The following is a 27,192-nucleotide window of genomic DNA, read 5'->3' on the forward strand; positions in this document are numbered from 1 at the left end:
CAATTTATATACGTGATAATGTGCCTCTCTGTAAATATCAAAGAGCCACATTAAACATTTAAAAGACATTAAACATCCCTATATTATACTATACATTTTATTTAACATTATTCTTGTATTTGCAAATTTTGCAAACTGTTATTACGGAAATATTAGTAAAATTATTTATGTAAAATATAGCGGATAATCAGTCAAAAATTATCCGGAAAATAGTTATCGACAAAGAGTTGAAAAATCTGAAAAATCTTTTCCAATCATTCCCAATCAGAATTTAAGGACAATTCGTAATTAATCGCAATTTCCATCCTTAATGTGAAACTTCGAAACCAATAATTATAATTAGTTCAGAAATAACCTAACACAAGTAAGGAGATACAACAGTAAAATATAATAAATAATTAATTAAAACTCCATTTTCATTCCTAACTTGCAAAATAAATTCGCAAATGCGAGTGTCCGTAAGGAAATATCCATCGAACAGGAAACCCACCGATTGACACAGAATTTCCATCACATGGAGGTAACGCGCGCGACACTAGCGCCAAACGTCGAATCTTATCGTTCCTCCTCAGCGACTCGTGATCCGTGGAGAAGAGGGTCATAAGCAGCCGTGGAAAGGCGTAAGATGGGAAAAGGGAGGCGGAAAGAGGAACAGGAGGATTGACCAACGGAGGTGAGAGACGTCGAGAGGCCACGTGAGAGGATCTGGTGGAGATAGGTAGAGCACGTCGCGGCGGGAACAAAGTGAAAGCTAAAAGCTCACTGTGTTTAGGATCGATGGCGCCACGATCGCGGTAATTTACGGCGACTTCTCCATCCTCCATGCTCGATGCTTTTCTCCATCGATTATCCTTTTTTCCTACGCGGATTTCGATTACATTCGAGTGCTCCGCTGGCTTGTACACCAAACCATTCTTGCGTCCCTTTTTCCACCAGTCGATCCTCTTTCCCCGCCAAATATTGCTCTTCGTTTATCATACCCTCATTTTCCACACTCGTACATTCCGATAGGTTGATTTATATTCCAGACACTTCGCCATTCTTTGCGATTTATTTTCTTTTCCCCGTTCGCTCTATTGTGTTCCTGCGAGTAATAATGGCATTTTGTTATTTTTCCTCTATGGGGTTTCAAATTTTCCGGCAATTTTTCCGCGAGAGAATCGAGGAGGCTGGTTCTTCGTGACAGTTGGCGATGTTGGATCTATGTCAATGCCACTAGTTGACAATCAGGAACTTGGATTCATCCTGGAGATTCTGGCTCCGGTTCCCTCTCCGGTTTCTGCGATGGCTTCAGGTTTCACTTGATAAGATAGAAATCTTAACAGACATTTCATCTTGACATATCGAGTTAATTAATCCTTTGACAGTAATTGGTGTCTGATGAGCTGACTGACACGGCTGATGTCTGATCTTGATAGTACTTGAAAGTAATTTGCCAAATTTCTGACTACGTTCGCACGTTTTCTTCCTTATTTCATTCACATAGTCAGTGAGTTCGTTTCAGTTTCTGTTTGAAAGTAATTTGCCAAATTTCTGACTACGTTCGCATGTTTTCTTCGTTATTTTATTCATATAGTCAGTGAGTTTATTTTCTCTTTCTCTTCTTTTATTATACATAGAATAAACTTATTCGCTAATTTATTTGGTAATAATTATTATAAAGAAAATTTTTTATTATAAGAAAAATTTCTTATACCTCGGTTAATTTATATTTGACTACAAATTACTATAAAGAAATTGCTATAAAATTCTTTCGATGAAAAATCCAGTCCAAATACATACTTTCGATATAATCATTTATTTTCAATGATTTAATACTATATTATGACCCACAGGTGAGCTTGGAATAATTGGAGAAAAATCAAGAAAATGTAATCATAATTTAAAACATCCTTTTACCGAATCATATTATTATATAATATATTATTCATTATAACAGAAACATTTTCACGTAGTATATGTATACTTAAGAATTTTATTCGTCATAGAATTATTTTACTCGTCGTTAAAATTTTCACGAATCATTTACCAAAAGCACAGTTTCAATTGAACATGCAATTCCAATTTATACCAAAGCAAAGTAAACAAATATAAATAACTATAATTCAGGATTTGCTTACGCCTCTATTGTCAACCCCAGCTTTGTTAGTCGGGTCGAATGGAATTTTTTGTGCTTCCCCGATAATCATAAGTTTGTTCCCTTTGTAGAGAAACATATTTGTACTGGTAATAAGGTTTCGATGCCGAATAGAAGAGATTTGACAAAGAAGCTTTGACATTAATTCGTGGTAGACCGACTGGTTTGTTGCTTCGTGTCGAAGTTTTATTTCACCTTCAGGTGAAAAGCTTCGAGAATTTAAAGGAATTTGCGAGAAAGTTTGTTGGAAAATGTTGCAGGGACTGTATAAAACGAGATGGTAGCCGAGAAAACTTTATAGTTACATTCCTTCGGCACTTCGTTCGAGAACTTAAAATTTTATAATACTCGACTGTTTGCGGTATATTTTATAGAAACTTTCGCGAGGGGGGCACGGATTCATTAAATTTTTCAATGTGGCGGCGAAGTATTTTTTAACAGCGTGGTATTTCGAGCTACAGGGGAAAATACGTGGAATAAATTGAAAGTTTCGAATTACACGGAGGCATGGGGTAAAAAAATTTGGATCGCGTTTTATTGAAAATTAAAACCCATGCTCGGAAATGCGAATTATATTTCAACAGGGAAACTCGAAATATCGGTGCCCGGGAAATGTTTGCAGAATTGCAAATGTGAAAACCATTTGGAAAAGTGGCTCTGCTCTTAGCGCTCAAAATATTATACTTCGGTAATAACATTGTTGGATATGTTTGAAACGTATTGCTTTAATTTAATCCCACTTTTTATCAGTTTCAATTTTCGCCGCCGTTTAATTCGCGTCGATGGAAATTTCGATGGATTGGCATATAGAAAGAATTTAAATGGAAATTATTAATTAATAACTTGAACAAATTATATATTGAATAAACGAATGAATAGTACAATACAAGTAAGTGAAATTTATCTATAATAATTCCATTAAATGGCCATTTCGATGATCTATTAATTCTTAATTTTGTCGATTTGGTAACCAAATTATGTCTGAAGTCTGATTAAATATTGCTGTTATTTGTAGGATGTTAGTACTTGCCATAAAATATTCCTGTAAATTTATTGCAGTATGTCACAAATTGCAAAATATTCACAATACTATGCAATTCTAATAAAAATATACAAATATTTCGTCATAAATAATTATCACAAGTTTCTTATGGTGTATTATATACCACATAATATTTGCAATATTAAACTATTCTCTAACTATAACAAATTATTTCCCTAAAATTACTATACTTCGCCAGGAATTCAAAATACTCGTAATATTATATGGGACAATTACAACACTGCATCATTCTATTTCCATAACAAATTATTCTCCTAAATTTACTACACTTCATTAGACATTACAAAATACTAGTAATATTATACGAGACAATTACAACACTGAACCATTCTATTTCCATAACAAATTATTCTCCTAAATTCATCATACTGCACCAGAAAGTACAAAACACTCGCGATATTATACGTGATAATTGCAACAAAAATACAGAGACACTTTGGCCACAAATTATTCGCAAAAATTTACATTCACCCGCGAACCTCGTGTTTCACCGTTATCTCGTTCACCTCGCTCAAACACCTTTCCATCTTACCGATATTCACACGCAACAACGCGAATTACGTTCACGCGTTCCCACGCGGAGCCCATCACGGTGCTGAAAACCCGAGTGCTGGGGCGCTCATTACCGGTCTATCACAGCGAATTACGGTGCAGAAATCGGCAGCAGGGAGCCCGGGAAAACCGATACACGTTGTATCTCATGCAAAAATCACGAACGTATTACCAGAAAAAAAATCCCGCGATACACAATGCCAATAACGCGTGTCGGGCCGAACGAAAAGAAATCACGCGAAACTGCCACGAGATAGAGAACAGAACGCGCCTCGCCCTGCCACTTCCGTAATTTCCACGGATAAATACACGACCAACCCTGCAATTCCCTATTAAACCGGAAAAAGGAAGAAAATGAAATGAAAATGGAAAACCAGGAGAGAAGGGGAGAAGCCAGAAGGCAGAAATGAAAATAACGAAAATAAAAAGCTAAAAGTGCCACGTGCATACATGCACACGTACGTAAAGCCAGAGAGGCGTAAATAGAAATAGAAGAAACGGATAGATAGCCGATGCTATCCATAGACGTAACGCGATGGCGCATATATTCGCGCGCTTCGTGGATCCGTCGCGCGAAATGGGCCAACAACGAAAATTCCTCGAGGGAAGGGAGAAATGCGAGAAAGGGGGTGGAGAGAGAATAAAACAGCAACACCACCAGCCATCTTTCAGCGCTGAACATTTAAGCGAATCGTTAGCAGACCATTTACCACCAGCCGGGATCATAATCCGGGCTGGTTCGTCGATTCCGACAATCGACCGAACGATCCCTCGCTCTCGGCTAGGTACGAGCGGGCCGTAATTATTTCAACGGGCGCGTTTAGCGCGACGAACGAGTCCTGGAATTTTACCGTCGCCAGGAAAGCGATATTTATGGATATCCTATAGCGGGGGCTATCCTCGGCGCTACCCCCGGTGCCGGTGGCCGTAATGCGAGCGGCGGAAATAAAAGACAGGGACAGTGCGCAGGTGAATACGACGAATTGGCGTGCAAGCGGATGATCAAACCGCGATTCGGAACATGATCCCTCGACATCGAGAACGCCTGTTTCGCCAAGCTAACGAACGTAACTCGTCGCGTTTTGGGGGGGTTGCAGTCGTGTTAAGTCCCCGTCTTGGGGACTTCGAGGGGTGAGACTGGATGTCACCACGCGTCGGGAGTAGAAGTTATTTCCTTCGTAGGAACGCGTGGGGTGAGCTAAATGTTTTACGATCTAGCGCTGATAGATTTGCACGGTAGCTCGAATGTTAACGCATTGCGTACGGGTAAAGAGATATCTCGTTTTTAGCAAGTCGAACGTTGTGACCGAGCGACGAGATATCTCGTCTTTAGGTTTCGGTAAATATGCAGTTTAGCGGCTCTTCTTTTTTCCGTTCTTTTCACAAAAGGCTTTATTTGTACCTCAATAAGAAATATAGGTTACATTACATTAACGTTTTCAAGCTATTGTTATAGAATCTAAATCACAAGTGAACTGATTAATCCAACGGCTACAGTACTGCGTTGATGGCTGTACTTAGTACCGTATTGTCAATTTTCAATATCTCTAGCGATATTTGATCTATCCATTGATCACCTTAGAATTGCTGTAGAAGTAAGGTGATCAGTGAATAGACGAATCCAATAGATGTAGTACTACTTAGATTGCTATACTCAGTGATCTATCTTCAATTATCAACATCTCTAGCGATAATTGCTCTATACATTGATAATTATAGAACTGCAATATAATGTGGATGATCAGAGAGTAGGTTAACCCTTTGAACCCGAGAGGTGAGCTTCAGTCACCATTTCATAAAATTTGGAAGATCGCTATTAATTAATATATCAAATTTAATGTAATGTAACAGTGCGTGGGGTATCGAAATCAAATAATTCTGCAACTCTGTTATTATATAATTATTTATTTACTGCTCAAAAAAGTATCGTCAGTTATTTAATAGAGAATCTTTGAGTTTCTACTCTTTTCTACTCTTCTCTACCCAAAAAATCGTCGAGTGTAAAGGGTTAATAGAACTGGGCTGTAGAATTGTGTTGATGGCTATACTCAGTAGTGTATTGTCAATTGTTAATACCTCCAGCTATAACTGATTGAACCTTTGACCATTCTAGAATTGCTATTGAATTTAAATCATCAGTGAACAGATTAATCCAACGGCTACAGTACCCTCTTTTCTAGCTAATATAGCTTGAAAAAGTAACATGCTTTTACTAGTGTATCGTGCCACAGGTCACTATTCGGTCGAAGGACTCAAAAATGTCGCGTCGCTTCGCGAATGATTTCTGTGGGGTCGACAGGTTGTAAGGTAATCTCGCGATTACGTAATGTTGCCCGCCAAATTAATATTGGGCAACTGTTTCAGTAGCACGAGCGAAAAGAAGGTCGCGGCTGGAGTCGAACGATAGACTCTTGATCTCAATAGGTAGGCTCTAGACTCTTTGACGATTCAGAGAAGACTGTTTGACGATTGGAAGAGAACTGGTTGATGTTTCGAAGAGAAATCGTGTCTTCGACGATTCGAAGAGACGTGAGCTCCTCAATTTTCCTAAGATCGGTCTTAGGAAAAATCGGGAGCTCGCTAAATATAATTGGCTGATTTGACTAAGGGCGTTCCCTTGGTCCGCGAATCGGTCACCTTGAAGGAAGGGAAAATTTCAAATCTGACGAAGAAGAATTTTAAAATTTGACTTTTTCATGAAAACGACCATATAGGTTTTGTGTGAGGCGAAATTAAAGAAACAGATGATTAAATAATGTAAATTATAGAAAAGAGCTTTCAAATAGGAAATAAAATATGAAGTATTATTAAAATAAATGTAAGAATATTTTTATACATATGTAAAACGAATTCAGTTCCAAGCACTTCGTTCAAGTAGCATGATTTTTATTATGAAAATATGAAAAAGGGGCAAGAAAGTCTATTTGCATATTTTTCACACGAATTGTGTCAAGGGTATGCTTTATGTAGAAATACTGCGATGCAGCGTTATGCGCAACTGCCTGTTTTCAAGTACTACGTGATAATTCACATTGTTGTTTAGTGAGAACACAATGTTAATACCTTTCCAATTCTCGGAAATGAGTATTTAATACTCCCTACTATTACAAAACCGTTTCCAGTTCATTTCGTAATTATTCTATTGCTCGTTAAATTCCAAATCCTCGAAATAAGACAAACATGTATAACAAAACATAAATAGCGTTTTATGGGTTAACAACTGCTTACAAATAAATATCTTACAATTTTGAAATTTGCATGAGCTAATAAACGAAATTTTATATCGCTATTCTACATGTAGCTTATCAGAAAAATGATTATGCCATTCGTAGAGAAAATTACCTTAACGAGCATTTGAAAATAAATTCACGATAATTTCAAAAATTTACATTACACAGCAAACAAAAGTTTATGGCATGATTCTACGTATAGTTATACCATAAATATATTTTATAAAAATTATGTCACTTTAAGGTAAAGTTTCTCTACCTTATATTTGTAAATAAATTTTCAACGCAATTTCATAATTTATATTAAATAATAAATTAAATTTTATGCCGCTGTTCCATATGATTTGCATGATTGTAGGATATTTTCACCAGTGTTCAAATCTAATATTTCACGCGTATCGTCGGACATCTGTATTCAACAATTGGTACGTTCCAATCAAAATGAAGTAATTGAAATCCTTTCCCTGTTAGGGTTGCACGAAGCCTACGGCGAAGGGGTGTATGTGCTATTACCGTGACCACATTTGGTAAAAGACGAAGGGAGGCTAAGAGCTTTTCCTCCGAAACTTTGACGTTGTTAGAGTTATCTTAGGGTTCCAGGAGTCGTCTTAGTGTCACGAGAGTCATTATAAAATCGCTGGAGCCGTTCGAGTGACTCTGGAACTCCCTCGATATTCGTCATTTGTGATTCCTTGTATACATAAATTGGGAAACAAAAGTATTTCTGTAAAAAAAGTTACCCCTAATGGGAAAACGAATGGCTAGTGATTAATTTTAATTAACACCTATAGCGAGATAAAATTAATTAAATACAATATGTTTATAAATAACTTCATGTATAGTACATACAATTAAAAGGAAGTAATATTGTCCAAATTTTCTTCTTAACAGCATGAAAAAAAATATCTTATAATGGTCAACTTTGCAGTGCAATATTTCTTTGGCAAATTGTTTGCACATTTTTCACATGCAAATTTCTTAATTGTGTAATATTTATTTTTTTAATATTACTTGATCTTGTCTATGTCGTAATATTAATACAAATTTTTATTATTAGCAGATCAATAATATATTAATGTAATGTACTTATATTTGAGCCGTTCACTGCACAAATTGATTAACTCCATAAAACAAAAAATGTAGAAATGCAATGGAATAATGTATATTGTTTTTTAAAATTCTTTTTATAATTTAAATCGAAATAAATATTGCAGAATGCATAAATACAAATGTAACTTTCATCTAACGGTATATAAAATTTATAAGAAAAAATAACTAAAAGGTAATCGTTAGTAATGTTACCATTTTTATGTTACTAGAAGAGTTAATCGATTTGGCAAGTGAAAAAAGTAATAAATTTAAATTTGACTAAATTTTACTTAAATTCTGATAAGACGGTACCAAAAAATTCATCGTTATCATTCGTGGCTTGCTAGTGCATTTGAGTTGCATTATTGCAACGATTTACATTAGAGTACGAAGTTAATCAAAGTGATCTCTGAAATAAATTATTTATTATTCAGTGGCCAAAAAATTTTTGTCGTTTAATGGTGTTAATCTTAATTGTCAGGGAAACTTATTATAAATATAAAAAGTTATGACTATACTAAGTGCCTTAACGCTTAAATTTAAGATTTTTCAAAAAGTGGAGTTAATCGATTTGTGCAGTGGACGATTCATTTAATATGTAGTAATATATAGATATAATATGAAAATTAATTTTTATTATTAATATAATTAGTATTGGTACAATAATATTGTACTTTAATAGATGTATTACCTAACTTGTTATTAGTATATTATTGTCGTAACCTGATATGTAATTTTCATACCCAATTAATTTCACATTGTTAACAGATTTCACCACATAAAAGGAAATGAGCACTTTGTATGTATATATACATTATTACAATTGAAAATATAGATACTAGTATAATAACATGTTAGAATAACAGAATTTTCACACAATAAAAATTCATCAGTATTATTCAACCATTCATCCCAAAATCTATACATAGTTCGTTTGAACCATTACATATAATACTAATCCAACATACCCTATTTCCTCTACGACTACTTTCTTGCAACTTTTAGGAAAATTTCTTTAAATTTTCATATTTCGAAGAAATCTCACATCAAGAATAACCGCGACGAAAATCGCGATATATCGATCGTTAGAGTCGACAGTGATTTTTTCGCGACGTTTTCTTCGCGCAATGATGAAAACAATACCCACCAATTTTTCCCACGTTGAAACGCAGGAAACGTGTAAGTCGCGTGAAATGGATCGGTTATGCCAAATGGAAACACTTCGTTGAGCAAAGCGAACCGATATCACATTCCAGTCGAATCTGTTTATGCAACATCGATGGTGGAAAATTATTGAAAGAAAGAAAAAGGAAAAATATATACAGGATGGTTCGATAATCGATGCCCAAGATGTATGAGTTATTCTTATAAATAATTTATCAAACAATGTTTTAAACAAAACTGTGTTTGCTATTAACATAACATATGTGCAATAATTTTTTCCGAATGAAATATAAAAAAAATTTTCGTTTCATAAATATATAATTTAAAAAATTTGCATTAAAAGGTGTTTAATTTTTGGAGCGCTATAATTTTATTATGAAAAAGATTGTGAAGAAAAATTATTATTATAGCCAGAAAGAGTGCAGGAAATTTGGAGGTTCATTTCATTATGTCCAAAACATTTTCCATGTATAAAAATTGCTCCACTTAGAATTTCCTATGTTTGAGACATTCAAATTTGAATTATAGTAGCCACAAAACATTTGTATGTATCGTTTTCAGCTTTTCTACAATTTCTAGAAAATTGTATTCAAATCTCATACTCCCAGTGAAAGCATGACATTAGTAATTCGCGAATTCTAATTACCACAGTTTTGAAAATTCTCTTTAACTATTATTAATAATAAAATAATCTTAACCATCATAATTTAACACGATGCTATTTCTAACAATCTTTGTCACGAGTTTAATTTTGCTTTTTACTGTATATATAGATACTTTTTAAAATTTTTTATTTCTACATCTACAACAAGTCTATTATGGCTATCCAGCAAATTCTATAAATTTTTGATTAAAATGTATATCGTCACTAGATCATTTTTAATTGACGATAATTAGTGACGAATAGCTCATTGAGAACATTGTGTATAGCTTCGAATAGTAAGTGGACTGTCCAGTTATTTCGATACTGTGTGTTTTTATATAAAATTTGTAAGGACCCTTGGTAAGGCTATGTATTTTGCAGTTAGATGGTATGAATAATGGAGTTTCCGAATTTGACGTGCAAGAGTAAGGGTTGCAAACGATTTTTCGGAAAAAGAAACAGAATTATTGCCCCATACTCCAGATACTTGGCATATATAAGCCTATCACTGCACAAATCGATTAACTTCACTTTTTGAAAAATCTTAAATTTAAGTGTCAAAGCACTTGGTATAGTCATAACTTTTTATATTTAAGATTTTTCAAAAAGTGGAGTTAATTAATTTGTGCAGTGAACGGTTCATATGATAGCCAAGCGTCAATGTGCCACCGTGTTTTACCTGTGGTATGGGGTACGGGGTACGGGGTACCGGAGGTCGGCAATATGGTATTCCTTAATGCGAGTAATAATACCGTCGAAACGATATTTCAAGGATTAACATAAAACCCTACCATATGCACATAAATTTTTATTAATACGTTGAATGTCATGGGGATCACCGGTGACCGGCACTCAACTTGGCGATGGCGCCATGGGGGCTATCAGTGACCGGCGCACCCACATTGATAGAAATATATATAATTTAAACAAATGTCAATATTTAGAAATTTTTATTATTACCGTCGTTAATTCAATGGTGACCCCCGTCGCAATTAACATATCAAACATGGTTATACATTGTAACTTATCTATTGCAGATAATATTTCAACACTATATGTATGGCATAAAATAAAATTCATCGTGGCACCACGAGCAATCCGTGTAAAATTGGCGTGACATTCAACCTGTTAAAATACAATTTTCATTAAAATACAAATTTCTTGATCAACTGAATTTCCTGTAATATATTTATATCGTGTAAATTTATTTTCTGCACGTTATATATAAATATGTACCTAATATATTAAAAAAGGAAAACGAACGCATATCTCTTCCACACAGCTATCTCGAATCAATGGCTAACTCGAGCAGCGGGAGAAAAAATCGTCGCTTTTTAGCAAATATCATCCGCGTCGAACCAATTGTTTTTGCGTATGCGATTGAGCGGATCGCGAGCGTCGCGACGCACATTTCCACGCGTGTCGCGCTTTTGAATATCATTATTTTCTTACGACTTGTTACGTCATGCATATTCACGACGGATGACGAAATCCATACGGGATATGAAGAGGTTTTTACCGGGACCTCTGAATCCGACGAAAACTAGGAAATGAGCGGCGATATCGCTCTCCGCGATGAACGTGTTTTGCAACTTCGTATTTGCACGATAATGAAGGAAAGAATGAGGTAATAAAATGGCTTTGAACTTGTGGGAATGATATGCTATACATGTATAGAGCATCGCACAGTTTTCCGTGGGAAAATTTTAAAATCGTGAAGAAATAATTTAATGAAATTTCCATATTAATAACGACCAATCAATAGTCTCCACATAATTAATGATTAGGATATTTAAAAAATTGTTACAATAAATTCCTTCGAAAATCCTCCAATACCAAATCTCCAAATTTTAAAAACCATGGTCACTGCTTTATTTCTCAATTTCGAAATAGGAAAAGGGTGGAATTTTCGTATAGTTTGTACAAATAACATATTAACCCTTTGCACTCGAGAGGCGCCCTTCAATCGCCATTTGATAAAATTTCAAAGATTAATTAATATGTTAAATTTATGATAATGTAACGATGTGCTAGGTATCGAAATTAAATAATTTTACGTGTCAATTATTATACTATTTCTCATTCACTGCTCAAAAAAGTATCGTCAATTTTATAGCAGAAAATCTTCGAACTCCTATTCTTCTTTAGCCAGAAAATCATCGAGTGCAAAGGGTTAAAGGAAAGACAGAAAGTGAAGAAACGAATCGACAAAATTTCCACACGAATAATGACCATAATAATAATCAACAACCCCTCCATAATTAATACTCAAAATATAAAAAGAATGGCTGCAACTAACAAACTAAATCCCTCGAAAATCCTAGAAATAGAAAAAAAGAGGACGAATCTTCGTATAATCCGTACAAATTCCAACATGAAAAAGGAAAAAAGAAAAAAAAAGAAAGAGAGAAGAATCGGATAGGAGAAATTTCCACGCGTATAACGATCAACACGAACCAATGGCATATCGAGCACGGGAAAAATGCTGGAAAATCTTCGAAAGTCGAGGGGGTGACAATGACCATGCGACCGTCGATTGGCGGTAAAAAAGCACACAGCACTGGGAGCGCACGGTTTTCGATCGTCGCTCGTGATTCTTTCCCTTTCTCGTCCCTGGCGTCGTCATTCCTCTCTCTCTCTCTCTCCCTCTTTTTTTTTTTTTGGTTTTTCCGACCACCACCACCAGCGGAAGCACCCGTGGTCGGCGAAACATTTTTTTCCATGGACATGGATGCGCGCCGACGCGTGGAATGAGGCGCGGTTCGTCGGTTGAAAGCTTTTTAATGACCGAGCAAAACGACAGGTCGAACTTGATGGAAGAGGAACGAACAACCCCCGACTTTTCACGGCGACCTTCCTGACCTCCTGGCTAATCTCCACTGAACACTCTTTTTGTCGATGCTATTGACCCTTCAATTGGACTTGTGAAAATATTATGTCTTATGGAGAGACGTTCCTGGAATGGCAGAGGGAACGAGAGTAGATTCGAGGGTGTGTTTCGTGGATCGTTCGAAGGAGTGGAGAACAGGTGTAAGAAGAAGCTTAGGTGGTATAAGAAATCGTGGATATTATATTAAATATTCATTTAACAATATTATAGGACCGAGTAAAAATTGTCTATGAAATATATTTAAATATGTTTACTCCTTCTCACGATACTCGTTCACACATTTACTCTCGATGAATTCTGAATTGCAGCTGACCTATCCAACTACTTGTGGTAGTGGCTGTTATAGAATGTGTGATATGAGTGTGAGCAATGTTTGTGTAGAAGAATGTGTGCGTGACGAGCATGACAGAGAGTCGCGAAAAAACAATCAGTAGGTGAATGACAGTCATTACAAATAGACGTGTGTGTGAGAGTCCTCGAGAGATTATATCATAGTTAGAAGCGAATTTATTTTAAGAGATTTAGTTATAATTTATGTTGTGCTGTTATTGTGTTAAATAAATATTCTTATTAGTTTATCCATTTACTCACACTACTCTCTCATTTGTTCTCTATTTTTTCATATATTATACATAATGCATTTATAAATGTACACACAAATATATACACTATACTTATATACAATATATATACACTACAAACATATGCACTATACACTATACTACACTTCATTCATTACACGCACACTTGATCCACTCATTCTTTTTTATAGACATCACTCACTTTTACGTTAATATATATATAATATCTGTCAACCATTACTATAGGAAGTAAGTAAGAAATGTTGTAATTGCAATTAATTATTGGTGGTTCTGTTGACTTGAAATGTTTGTGTTAATGAATGACGTTTCACTATGTTAGTAATATATATTTTTTTTCTTTTTCTTTTTAAAGAAGGATGTATTTTGTTATTTGTTAATGGTTGATGGATATAATATTATAGAGGGGTATATGGATATAATATATTTTTTAATAAGGATGAAAGAAGACAGAGTGCAAGATTTAAATGAGGGTGCAAGGGCGTTGGTGAGTCAGTTGTAAATCAGAATTTAAGATTAGCAATTTAGAATCATCAATATTGAAAGCCAATTTTAAATAAGAAGTTTTAAAGAGTTGTTTGGATGTTTATTAATTGTATTACATTAATCCGTTATTTTATTAATAAAGTTTATTCTTGTTCTATTAAATGAAGCAATATTATTCTAGTCGATCCCAACCAATATGATCCTAAATGTATATTTTACAATTAAATAACATCTCTTATTCTTTTATGCCAATTAAATCTATTCTTAAACGAATAAAATTAACCCTCAAAAAAAGAACTGAGTTATTCTTCATATAACAATTGTGGTAATGTTACATAAATTTTTAAATATATATGTGTTGATATAATAAAGGAGCGATGTAAGTAAGAAATTGATGTATGTAATGTAATGTATGAAAGAAGAAAGAAAAGAAACGAGAGTGATTTATGTCAGTTGCAATTGAGTTTTAATAGTGAGAAGAGATGTGAGCATGTGATTGTGATAAATTAATCATGTTTAAACTTAATATTTGTGTTTGATGATCTTTGTAATTAAATAAAGAATTGTTCTTATTGTTATTAAAATTTCATCCACCACTAACAATTTCCTTACAAACGAGAACAACAATATTCCCCAAAAATTCGTGATGAAACAATCGCGAAATAATTCAACCACCCCGATTAACCGCGAAACCGAAACGAAAAAGAGGGACTCGCCAAACCCAGTCACCCAGAATCATCGTCGTTCCATTACTTTAATATTCCAACGTGATGTCCGAGCCGAAATCCGACGGCCGCTGATGAATCCTGATTGAAACGTTCACCTTTCATTAATGCGAGCAATAAACGCGCGTTACATCGTCAGGCTTTTCGATGGCAAAGCACGATCCACACGTAACCGCACGTGCCTCCATGCGTACGTGTTTACGTTTATGTGTCGGCGGATCGATGTGTGCGAGACCAACCGAAATGCACGGTCATTTAGCAACCGGGGGTGGTAGAATGACTTGCCGAGGGCTAACGCAATCAGCATTCCCGGTTTAATGAGCCCCCTATCCGCCTTCATCCCTTCTCGCACCCTACTTTGCAGACCGAGTCATGCAAAGAAGGACACTCTCCTCTCCGTCCCTTTGTTCCTCACCTTTTGTTCCCATCTCCTAACGCAGGTATCAAAATACCATTGCTCCTTTTCTTTTCCACCGAAATACTCGTGACCAAGACTACTCTCGACCCTATTCCACGAGCATTTCTATTTTCGTCACTAATCGACCAAACTTTTCGGAATTATTTTATTTCATATTTTCGGGCACAGTGGATTTTGTATTAATTTTTGAGTGGTTGTTGGTTGAACCGTTTTGGGTTAAGGATATATATAATAAATGCGATAAAAATAATAGAGGAGAAAATTAATGTAAAGATTATGGTTTTAATATTTCGAGAATCTTGTGAAAATTGGGATTTCATGATACATGATTTATTTAGATGGAGATTGATCATGGAGACTGGTTGATTAATTCGTAACTCGTAAGGTGGAGGGTTAAGAGCTTCGATAATTTTTATTTCATTGTTATTCGGGAAAAATTTACTCCTGTATACAGAGTTGTGTTTATTAGGAAAATAGTAGGGTAGAATTAAATGGCTAAGAAACTTTTTCGAAAAAGAAAGAATCTTTTCAAAAGAAAATGGGATTATTCGAAACTAGGATATCATCTGGTTTTATTCGAAAGATTAATTATATATAATTCAATAATATTGTAAAATCTTTATTCCTATTAATTCGATTTTGATAAAATAAATTATTTTATTGAATTTGTAAGGAATATAGAAAATAGTATTACTAGATTATAGAATATTATAATAGATTTTTAAAATTCTAATGGAAAAATATTGCCAATTAATGAATATAGTGCTCTAATTTTTACATTAGAAATTTTCAAAGTTATCTAATAGGAAAATAAACAATTTTTAAGTCTGTGATTTATCTCGTATTATTGTTAATTTATCTAAGAGAAAATCCTGCTGTCCCCTAATTAGCGTATACTAATTGTTCAGTTTATTTTATAAAATTTAATTTACCTGAATTCTAAACATTAAATATAATCCAGAATACTAAAATTTTTCACATTTTTCCTATTTCCTTTGATTATATGTAAATATTTAATTATATGGAATCCTATATAGTCTATAATATAGTGCATGTGACAAAATGATTACCGTCTGAATTAAATCATGAATTAACTAATGAAATTGACTGAAATAAACAGAAAAATATGTTAAAATTAAATGGCAGATTTTAATTCAGCAGAGTTTGATTGAACCAATTTCTGCTCGAAGAACTTGAATAAACCGACGTTAACTCGACGAAGGTTGATTAACTGACTCTGCTCGATTTTATTTTCCTTCAGATACTGCAGTAGCCAGTAAAAGTGTTCCAAATTAGGAGCTTCTGCAAATACTTTCTTTTATCATTTATGTTATGGAACATTCTCTAGCTAATTGTACTTTACAATGTTCCCATAATAACATTGAAAATTTGATAAAAGGAAGAATATATTTTGTCCTACATTTTCACCTGCTATTAAATAATATTGATTAACGTCTACAATTAATTTCTTATAAAAAGGAAAATAAATAAACGTATGCTTCAATTCACGCGTAATTCAACATGTCATCAAACCTCTCTTCAAAACACCAACTAACCTGTATAAACACACAATTTACAAGTCCAATACAATACATGCTCACGACGAAATTCACGTATGTAGTATGTAGGGAGGTATTTGAATGCTCCTGTTTCAAACTTTCAACAAATGAAATACACATGCTAGACTCAGCCTTCAAAAACAAATTAATAGATGCAATAATACAAATGTTCAGATTTCAAAAATAACATGACACTAAATATTATGCCTATCATTATGTACCTCTTAATTATTAAATTATTTAACTTGAATTCTTAATTATTATTAAATTATTTACCTTGAATTCTTAATTATTATTAAATTTGTTATTAAATTATCATTGAATTATTTACTTTTAATTCTTAATGATTACACCAATTCACAGGCATTGAAAATACTTAGAAAAAATTATGCAAAAATTTGCCAACGATATTCAATTATCATAGAATCAATCAAAATTGCAAAATGAGTCAAATAATTACTCCGTTTAAAATAAATGATATACTCATCAAATAATTCCGAAATATTTAAAGTTTTGCGTTATAAGGTACGTGAAGGTTAAATTAAAATTTTAATTCGTTGTATTTTCTGCAAAAATTGGTAACCCCGTCTGGTTAACCTTGCAGGAATTTTTACTATTCTGATCAGCCACTGACACCTTCCAGAAGGATATACTCTATCGCTCCTCTATTGTAGACACACCAGGCAACAACTACCCCTCGTATTATCCCCATACTGAATTTCTCGTGGACCAGACAAAGAGAGAAGACAGGGAAAAATCTTGACCGTCAGAGTGCTGAAAAGTGTTTCCACGTGCTGGAGCTAATCGGTCCGTTAAAGCTCTGCTGGTTTCCTGTCTCGGTAGCCATCTTGGCGTCGGAAGAGGAGGGAGAGAACAGGATTCGCCGCTCACCGGAACTCGGGTTAATCGTTTAACGTTGTCGCGTTGTCGGCTGAGTCGGGATGATTGAGGGATCGAAAGGATCGTAGTAACGTTCGCGTTATGAGAAGATCGCGGGGATAGGTGGAAGCTTTTTGCGGGGAGAGATAAAGCGATTGAGGAGACGGAAAGTTTCGACTGAACACCCACGCGTACCAAGTTCTCGCGGAGACTCTGTGTAATACGGATGAGATTGAATTTGGAAGAAATTGAGGGTGGGAGTTTTGATAGTTGTTAGCCGGCTGTGAAGTAGTTATTGTCTTCCCGGACGTAATTGCTTTAGAAGGGGGTCGATGTTTTCTGCGAAGGGTGAACCTGGCAACGACGAAATTGCAGAGCTGCAATTTGGGTGTATGGCAGTCGTGGCGCCTTGTTTCAGGGACACTGTCGTTGCTTTCCAAGCGATTCGTTTGGATGAAGGGTCTAGCTTTAACGTGCATAATAACTTTTACTTCGGTATTGATTGTAATTTTTTATTGTAATTTAACAACTGTATGAAACTGAAAAGAATTATAGTAGCTATGTAGGAAAAAGAATTAATATGACTTATATGAATGAAAAGATTAATATTTTCTTCTGAAGAATATGGGAAGAGAATTTGTTAGACCCTACATAATACCATCTAAAATATTTAATGCTTCGAAATAATTGGCTTCCATATGATTTAATTACAAGGAGCCGTGTATATCCACATCTTTTAATTTAAATTAGCCACAGTATTCGCAACGAAATTATAAAAATATTTAGGATTCGTGCAAATTTCGTACACGTAAATATAATTTTAGTCTAATGAGAGTGTTACCCTCCTTATGGGGTTTATTATGAAAAATTCACTGCGCGTTGCACCTGTTATTATAGTATAAGGGGTTGAAAGAAAATCGTGTTCCTACCTGCAGTAATTGTGAACTCGGTCAAACTACGTATATACATATCTTCACTGCAACTGCGAAAGTAAGAAGTCTGAAGCAACTTACTTTCAGAAATTGTAGAAGATACCAACCTACCCTCTAAATAAAAAAAAAAAAAAAGGGAGAAAAGGAAAAGGAAATATCTATTTATCAAAAAAGTCCAAACCTGCGAGTTATTTCTTCAAAAATGTCCTCGATCTCACGCAATATTATTCTCCCGTCGTTTTCAGCTCGACACCCCTGTCGCGACTTCGTCATCGAGGAGCACCCCGAGCTCCGTAACCCCGCGCCCCTTTTCTTTCGTTCCTCGTGCCCGTAAATCGATTACTCGTCGCCGCCTCGAGTACGGCGTTCGTAAATTAGCAGCGGGGCGAACAAGCGTGAACGAGAAGTGGTTCGACAAGATGGTACAAAGTCGAGGGTCGGCTTCTTTACGAGGGGTGAGCCAGCGGGTGTGGTTAAGCGGCAGGCTTTAGTGGCACTTACCATCGCAAACATTATTTTATCATTTTAATGGCAACCGATGTGGGTGGGCAGAGGGAGGTAGAGCTGAGCAGGCGGTGGACCCCGGAAGACTGGGGTTGGAGCGAGGGTTGGTGAGGGTTGGTAGAGGGAGGGTGACGAGGTAAGGAGAAGGAATGGAAGACGAGGGATACGGAAACACGACGAATACAATGATAGGCAAATTAGGTAGTCCGATGATCGAACAAGGCCGAGGTGGGGTGAAATGCGTTCTTTGATGAATAATAAGGGGAGTCGGTGGATGTAGAGAGAAATTGAATGAATCGATGATACCTGGTGATAAGCAGTTTGTTTTTTTTAAGGGACTCGCACGGTTCCAATTGCTTTGGGAAAAAGCTTTGTGTGTTAAGTAGAGATCATTGTTTTAAGCCTATTAAGTCAAAGGGTAGGGGGTAGTTAATATATTTGAACTGCATTTCAGATGTTTCTTAAATGTATATAAATAGTAATATATTTAGTAATTACCTGTATTAATTTATTTTTATTATATGTAATAAATTGATATTATATCAAAATATGTGGAATCTACAAGAATATACGTGTATATGTTTTTTAATATATTTGTGTATATTTTCAGTGTGTACAAATATTAATATACATAGTAATTACATATATTAATTTATTTTTAATATATGCAATAGAAATTATATCAAAATATATGAATCCTTATACACATGTACATGTATATGAACACATTTGTATTTTATATAAATGTATCTAAAATTCAAGGAATAGTTGATGTATGTACATATCTCAAATTTTTAATGCACTTTTAATAGAACTTTCCAGTCACAGATAAAATTGTAGAACGTAACTATGAATAATTCACAAAAATGAATAAATGTGTTAAAGACTAGCTGAGTTGAGCAAAGTTAAGGAAAACGTAACACACGTAGATACTATTAAACAAAATGATATCACTAACATAATAACTTTCCTAACTCGATGAGCACAAAATCAAAAAGTCCGAGACTAGTTGATTCTAGTATTAATACCCTATACCATACTATATTAATATTTAATATTAACTACATTAATATTCCAATTTCATCCACAGAAATGGAACAGCTACAAATGAAACGAAAATGCAAAAAGAAAACGCAGTTCTATTCCCCTCAACAGAATCGCGTGGAAAATTCGAAGCCGATAGTAGACAAATGAATATTCGAAATTGCTGGAAAAAGCATACATCGAATTCGAAATCGCGTACAAATCCTGCCCCTGACGCAACTGTACCAGCTAAATCAGCTGAAAACCTCTATCAAAAGCCAGCAGGAACTAAAACCCTACCGATCCATCGAAACTGCAAATCCACTACAAAATCCGCCGCGATCGCCAGGATCATTTACAATGGATTCTCGAAATTACATGGGCCGAAAAATCGGACTGAAAGACGTAAAATGGGGGTGGAAGCCTTCGGAGGGAAACGTAAAGAAGTAAAAGTAGCTAAAGAAGGAGTCAAATCGCAGGAGACGTAGAAAGGAAGACCTGGCGTTCGTTCGAAAAGGGAACGAAGCATAATTCGACCCGTGGTCTGAGGTTTCTTCCTAACCTTACTCCCTTTGGATTCCTTCCACCTTCATCCCCATCCTGCCGTCTACAATTGACCCTCGCCACCTCCGTTCCGCCGCCTTATATAAGATTACGCTTGTTACGACAGTCTCCGCTCGACAAGGCAGCCTCATCCGTCCGCTCGGCGTGTTGACTTCGTTAGGAAGGACGAGCCGCTTTAATTCACTACCCCTTCGACCCCCTTCTTTCGCCCGCCCTCTTTCTCTTGCCATTTGCACTCCAAACCTGAGACTCCCTGTCAAGGCATCCAGGCACATCTCTCGAGTCTTCTCAGTATTCCACTGACAAAAGATTTCGGCGTGTCCTTTCCCCTTCCTTTTATCACCGATCTTGCCTGCCTGTGAACGTATAGCCTGCTGAAGATCGATTTAGATCCTTTTGATTTAATTCGGGACTTTCGTTATTCCAGGGAGATGAAACGAGAACGTTGAAAAATCAGAGGGACTTATTTTTATATATATATATCCTGTTGGATGACTTTGGATCGTGCTGATACTGTTGAAGTTTTGTGATTTTTCCATGAACTGTAGAATTTTTATGGCAACTAAATTTAATTCTAAGAGGTTTTAACGTAGAATTATTTTAACTTTGCGAATGTTAGATGTAATATTTAAATCGTAAAAATGATCTGTAAATTCTCCATTTGTTTGATTTTAAAAATGATTTGTGTGTTTCTCAGTTTTTTAATGTTCAGAAATAATCTTCAAATTTGTTACTTTTCTGAGTTTAAAAATTACCTTCGAACTAAAAATGATCCTAAAAATGGTCTTTAAATTTTTAAATCGTGGGAATAAGAAGAGGGAATAATTTGTCCTCGACTATAAAGAGAATTAATCATTCTTCGAACCAGTTCAAATTCTACCCTAACTCTCCATCCAAATTTTTATCCTCCGATTCAACTTTCTGAATCTCCTAATCGAATTTTACCATTTAAATCAATCTTCAGGATTCCTAACCAACGTCCTTACAATTGCTCTTCAACCCTTCTTATCCGTGTCATCTAACTCTTGAATCAATCTCTGCCATCTGGCAACCTCTACATTGTGGGATCTACAACCCCGATTCGGCTTCTGATTTCAAATTTATCACCCGATTCAACGCCACGATTCTTAAGTCAATCTTCCGCCTTTCGAATCAACCTCTACGATCTTTGAATCACCCCCCCCCCCCCCCCCCCCCCCCCCCCCATAAACAAAATCATCCAAAGTTATCACATCGAGGAACCCTAGTTCTTCGTAAGCTCGACGTTAATGCATTCTCCTTCCACGTTCTTGTATCGTCTGCTTCAACCCTCCACTCGCAGCATCTCTGTTCACCAGCCGACGATTGAGAGCACATCTTTGTTCTCATCAGATGACGAGAACCACCAGTTTCCTTCTATTCTCAATTTGGAAACGACGAGTGCTCCGTCTTCTTTCAGTCGTTTCCTTTAATTTCACCAGCGTTCATACGATTTTGAAGTCCCAAGGATTCCCAACCTTCTCCAGCCCCACACTCCATGCATTTTAATATCATGACTCTGTCTCTTCCCCGTCACACCTAATTCGACCACCTCCAAAATCCTCTCTCTCTGTATCCATTCATCGATATCTTTGATCCAAGACGGGACACTCGTCTATTTCGACTCCTCGTTCAAGGCTTCCTCCCTGGGCGAGATTCTTTCTTGGCAAGTTGGCGTAAGGTCGACTCTTGTCTAGAAATATCCATCATCCTCCAGGCCAGATTTTTAATAAAACTTCCAACAGCTGGCTGCCGCTTCTTCCTTAATATGCTCTCATCCCATCTATAGTGATCATCTACGGAGCCGCTGATTTGCCTCCCAACACTCGCTTCTCACTCTCTGCTCTCGCCTGTCCCTCTCTGGTCCCGGTATTCTATCTCATCTTGCTCCTGCTGCTGCTGCTGCTACTCCACCTCCGTCTCCTCCTCTTTCCACTCTCGTATACAGGATCGATCGATTCCACAACCGGGATCCATTGTGGCCGACACTCGACCCCGGACAATACATTGGCAGGAATGTACACACGTCGGGTATACACGATGTTATAGCGTCGCAATCGGGGCTGAACGTAACAATGGACGTCTGAGAACGATTTGACTTTGTGCCTAACAAGGGAATATGTTACCTGACAATTCGTGCGAACCGATCGATTGTTACCGTGACCAGTCGACGCAATTTTTTACCCACCACACTGCTCAGGCATACTGATTCTGCTGGTTCATTCCAGCTGTTGGTTCTTGACCATTCATGGAGTCAGCCTCGAGTTAACGAGATGATGGTAAGTCGCAATGGATTTGAGGATTTGGGTTAGATTTGGGCTGGACGTGATTTGGGTATGAGTATGGGGAGCATGGCTTCCTCGGGATTCTATTTTCGTTTGCTTGAAATGAGGAAGAAGTGGTGGAGAAATTGTTGGGGATTTAAATTGGCTGTAATATAGTCTTGGTATAGTATTATTAAAATTAACATAAATATTATATTACTGTAAAAATGTTTTTTAATATTATTTTCTTTATTTTCAAGGATCTAGAAACAGGAAACAATTGTCATGAAGTATTAGTCAGATTTGTATGATTTGGATTAGATTTGGAGTATTTGGGGAAGGCATGGGACATGGAATTTAAGTTGAAGGGATAGGGGGTTTGGGGTGCACGTGGTTTGGAGTATAGTTAGTACAGTGAGTATGGTTTGCTGCGAATTTTGGATTACTTAAAAAGAGGGAGCAGTAATGTGGAAATTTTTAATTATCGAAAATTTAAATTAACTGTAATATAGTATTAGTATATTTAAGTTTATTTAGTTTTATAAAGTGTCTTTAATTTTAATAGTATATTTAAATTTAAAATTATTTTAAGGAGAAATATAAGTAATATTATAATATATTAATAACAAGATATTAATTTTAAGTTAATATTGTGTAATAAAATACTGAATAAAAAAGGAATTTGAGAATATGTGGTCATGGATAGGTCAGTATTTTCAAAATGGATAATATATTAAAAAGATCATTAATATTGTTATATATTATTGTATTTGAATATGTTATTATAAATTAACCGAAATTAAACAATTTCAAAAATATTACACGCCACTTAAAATAATAATAATATTTTCTATAGACTATAAACAAGAAAGGATACTAAAAAAATTGTACAAATAAACACGTCAGTATTTTCATAATACAATTTATCAAACAGAGCAATAAAAATTTGTCATGTCAAACACTATATACTATATACCATATACTCATTTCAATACTAAATATTTTATTAAATTTTTATTATTAATCAAAACAACCCTAATCAAAAATTCCTGACTCTCATTTATACGATTCTCAGTTAATAAATAATATCTTAATGGAAACGTGATTATATTAAAACACACGTGTTCATTCTAAACATTTGAATTCTTTTTGTAATAAAGATAAAATTTGCCTACTTCGGATGGTTCCATTCAACGGATAATTTACACCGCGATGTCAAAATCACATTACTCTTACAACTGTTTGCCGCGAAAAATTCTACAGTTTCGAATCAAAGTAGTATATTCAACGTGACATGCGTTCTGCAGCGAATTTTTGTCGAATTTCCTAGCGGTTTCGATTAATCGATGGAAATGATATATCGTCCACGGTGAACACCCGCGCACGGACAATGCATCGCCACTGTATAAACGCTGTACACACATCATGTTGAGGTGTCGCGATCCAAAATGATTGCGTCGGGTCCCGTTTGATAGCTATGATTGATTTAATCCCGTGCTCCAATAGAGATGCGAATTTACACCCTGCAACCCCTTCTTTCTTCTTAAAATTAATATCGATATTATTCCTCTAACCTTCTGACATCCCGATGAAAATAATCATTGTATCGCGTGAAAACCAATGGAAATTCGCTAAATAATTAACAACCGACTGAGTAATTAACAGTTAAATAGACTCTAGTCGATTTCGTTTAAAATTGAATTATATAAATTCGTTTTGAGATATAAAGTACAATAATATTTGAAATATAAAATTATTAAAAGTTTTCAGAAATATGAAATCTTAAAATTAATATATTATTTGAAACTTAAAATTATATATAGTACAGAATAATTTTTACAAACATAAAAATTAAGAATTAATATAATATTATCCTAAATGCAAAATTATATGGAATGTTAAATTATGTAAAAATTATATTTTAGGACTACTTTTCTTTTGTAAACCAGTTTTAAGTAAAGTGTGATTTTTATTACAAATCTTAAGTACATATATTCGTCAAGTAGCTATAAGCATCTCGCCACGAGTATGTGGAAGAACGATTTAGAATGTGAAAAACTGTAACGGAAATTGTATTTGTTGTTTCATTACAGGAAATTGCACTTCACGGTTTCGAATGATTTGATATCCTGTTTCTCCTTTTTTTTCACCAAGTGCAGCAAAACGTGAGAGCGATGTAACGTATATCGAGTTTAGTTACAACAATATTCATGTTCGTGTAACGCGTTATCAGCGTTCTAGAACGGTTGTAAAATATTGTTAAAAATAAATAGAGCGACAGGTATCCGTCCGAAATCGAACCTTTTGTTGGAAACATGGAACGTCCCGAATCTCTTTGTCACGCTTTTGTTGCCCCATTGTTGCGCGTTCCGTAGCTATTGCTGTTTTTCAAGGTATTAAAGCGAACGTGTAAAACTTGTCTATTTCGAGGGGAAATTATTTGCCCCTGGCGGAAGCAGTAATTCATCAAGTTACATCAAGAAGAACGTGTATCAAAGAATTTCACTGTTTCCAAAAAACCATAATCCTGCAATTCGAATCTCCGTAGCGATTCTGAAATATTACATTTCCTATTCATTGAATTTTTTTTTTTTTGAAATATTTATTACATTTAATTTATTACCGTAAAAACGTAACTTCGAACGTCATGAAACATTATAAAGGGATTACTTGTGAACAGTAATTAATATATGACTATGTGACAAAATAGTAGTACACTCAATAATTACACTGTCAAACTATTTTTAACTATTTCTCTAATTTGTAATATCCAATTGGTAGTTCTTGAAAAGCTTACTTTCCTGAACAGGAATCCGAAATCGAAATTGTTGTACCACTTATGAACAACAATTAATATACGAGTATGTGACAAAATAGTAGTACATTCAATAATTACACTGTCAAACAAATTTTTACTTTTCCTCCAATCTAATCTGTAATCTGAATTATGTAAGTAGTTCTCATAAAAATTACTTTCTTAAACTTAAAACTGCAATCTAAATTGCTCGATCACCCACAATTTTCGAAAAATGTGAGTTTTTCTAAAAAGGCACGATCTTTGTCTAAAATAAAGTATAACGTAGTAAAACAAAGTAATAACGTTAGAAGGTTCATTGTTGCTGCACAAGTTAGGTGAGAGTTTATTAATGTCCATAATTGCAATTATTCGTGCTTGTTATCGAATACTAAATCTCCATGTTAACAAATTCTTAATTGTGAAATCACAATGAAACATATACACATGACGAACAAAGAAGGTGCTATTAATAATAAACTCCTTTGATCATTAACTGACTTTATACGAAACGTATAACACGCCTGGTTCAACAACGAGTGATTTAAAAAATAGAAGAATTGAACAGCACGGGATATTAAAGAACTAATTACCTATAAACCGAGAAGAAAAATCGACTAGTGCAGAATTTTTAATAAAAAATTCTAAATTCGGTCATTTCGACCGTGACATGTTTATTGCTAGCTTTTCTTTCCTTAATAATACATCTAACGCACCCCTACATAAGATTTAAATTCTAATACTAACAAATTCTCAACACCTAACCTACGACGGTCAAATAACCGGTGAGTAAAAAAGAAATAGAATCTTTAAAAAAATGGAATAAAAAGAAACACTGGGTATATTGGAAGAAAAATCTCGAAAACAAGTGATTAAGAGGATAATGTGGAATGCGGAATTTTTTACGAAAATTACAAAGTCGACGACTTAGGCCACTATTGGATTAGTTTTATACACGTAATCACGAGCTGACGTATATATACGTAAAAAGGAAAATAAAAAAAAAAAAAAATAGAAAAACTCTTACAAATAAACTCGTTCCACCGATAACCGATTCCATACGAAACGCTTAATTTCTTTTCGATCGAACAATCAGAGAGATTCGCGGTTGGTTGCACCGATAGAATAAATCGATCGATCATGCAGTTAAGCGCTTTAGCGTGGGTATAACCGCGACATCTTATTCGCCGGGCGTACAATTAGACGGTGGTATGTGTCGACGAATGCATCGATGAATGCATCGAGGATCGTAATGCTCTTCGCAGAGCCACAGTCGCAGCTCGTATCGCGATCTCTTTCGTAATCTCGACAGGCCATTCCGCTTGATTGGATTCACAATTCAATTATCGTGAGTCCTCGCGGCCGACGATCGATGGAGCCATGCAAACGAGCCCTATTGCTCCTCTGCAAAACAAACAGGTAGACACCGTTTGCCATAGCGTAGAAGCAGGGAACAGGTATTCCGCCTCTTGTCAAGCAAATGCGAACGAAACTGAAAAATTCCACGATATATTTGCCGTGGCGTGGATGACAAATTTTTCTCAGCTATCGTCGTGCCTCTAGGAGACATTCAACCGTGGATAAAGAAGCGGTGGAAACTTAATTTAAAACGTTCATCGAGATTTTTTCAATGACTCTGTTCTTTGGATTTCGATTGGG

This window comes from Eufriesea mexicana, unplaced genomic scaffold (genome assembly GCF_001483705.2).
Source record: "Eufriesea mexicana isolate 0111107269 unplaced genomic scaffold, ASM148370v2 scaffold1666, whole genome shotgun sequence".
Lineage (NCBI taxonomy): Eukaryota > Metazoa > Arthropoda > Insecta > Hymenoptera > Apidae > Eufriesea > Eufriesea mexicana.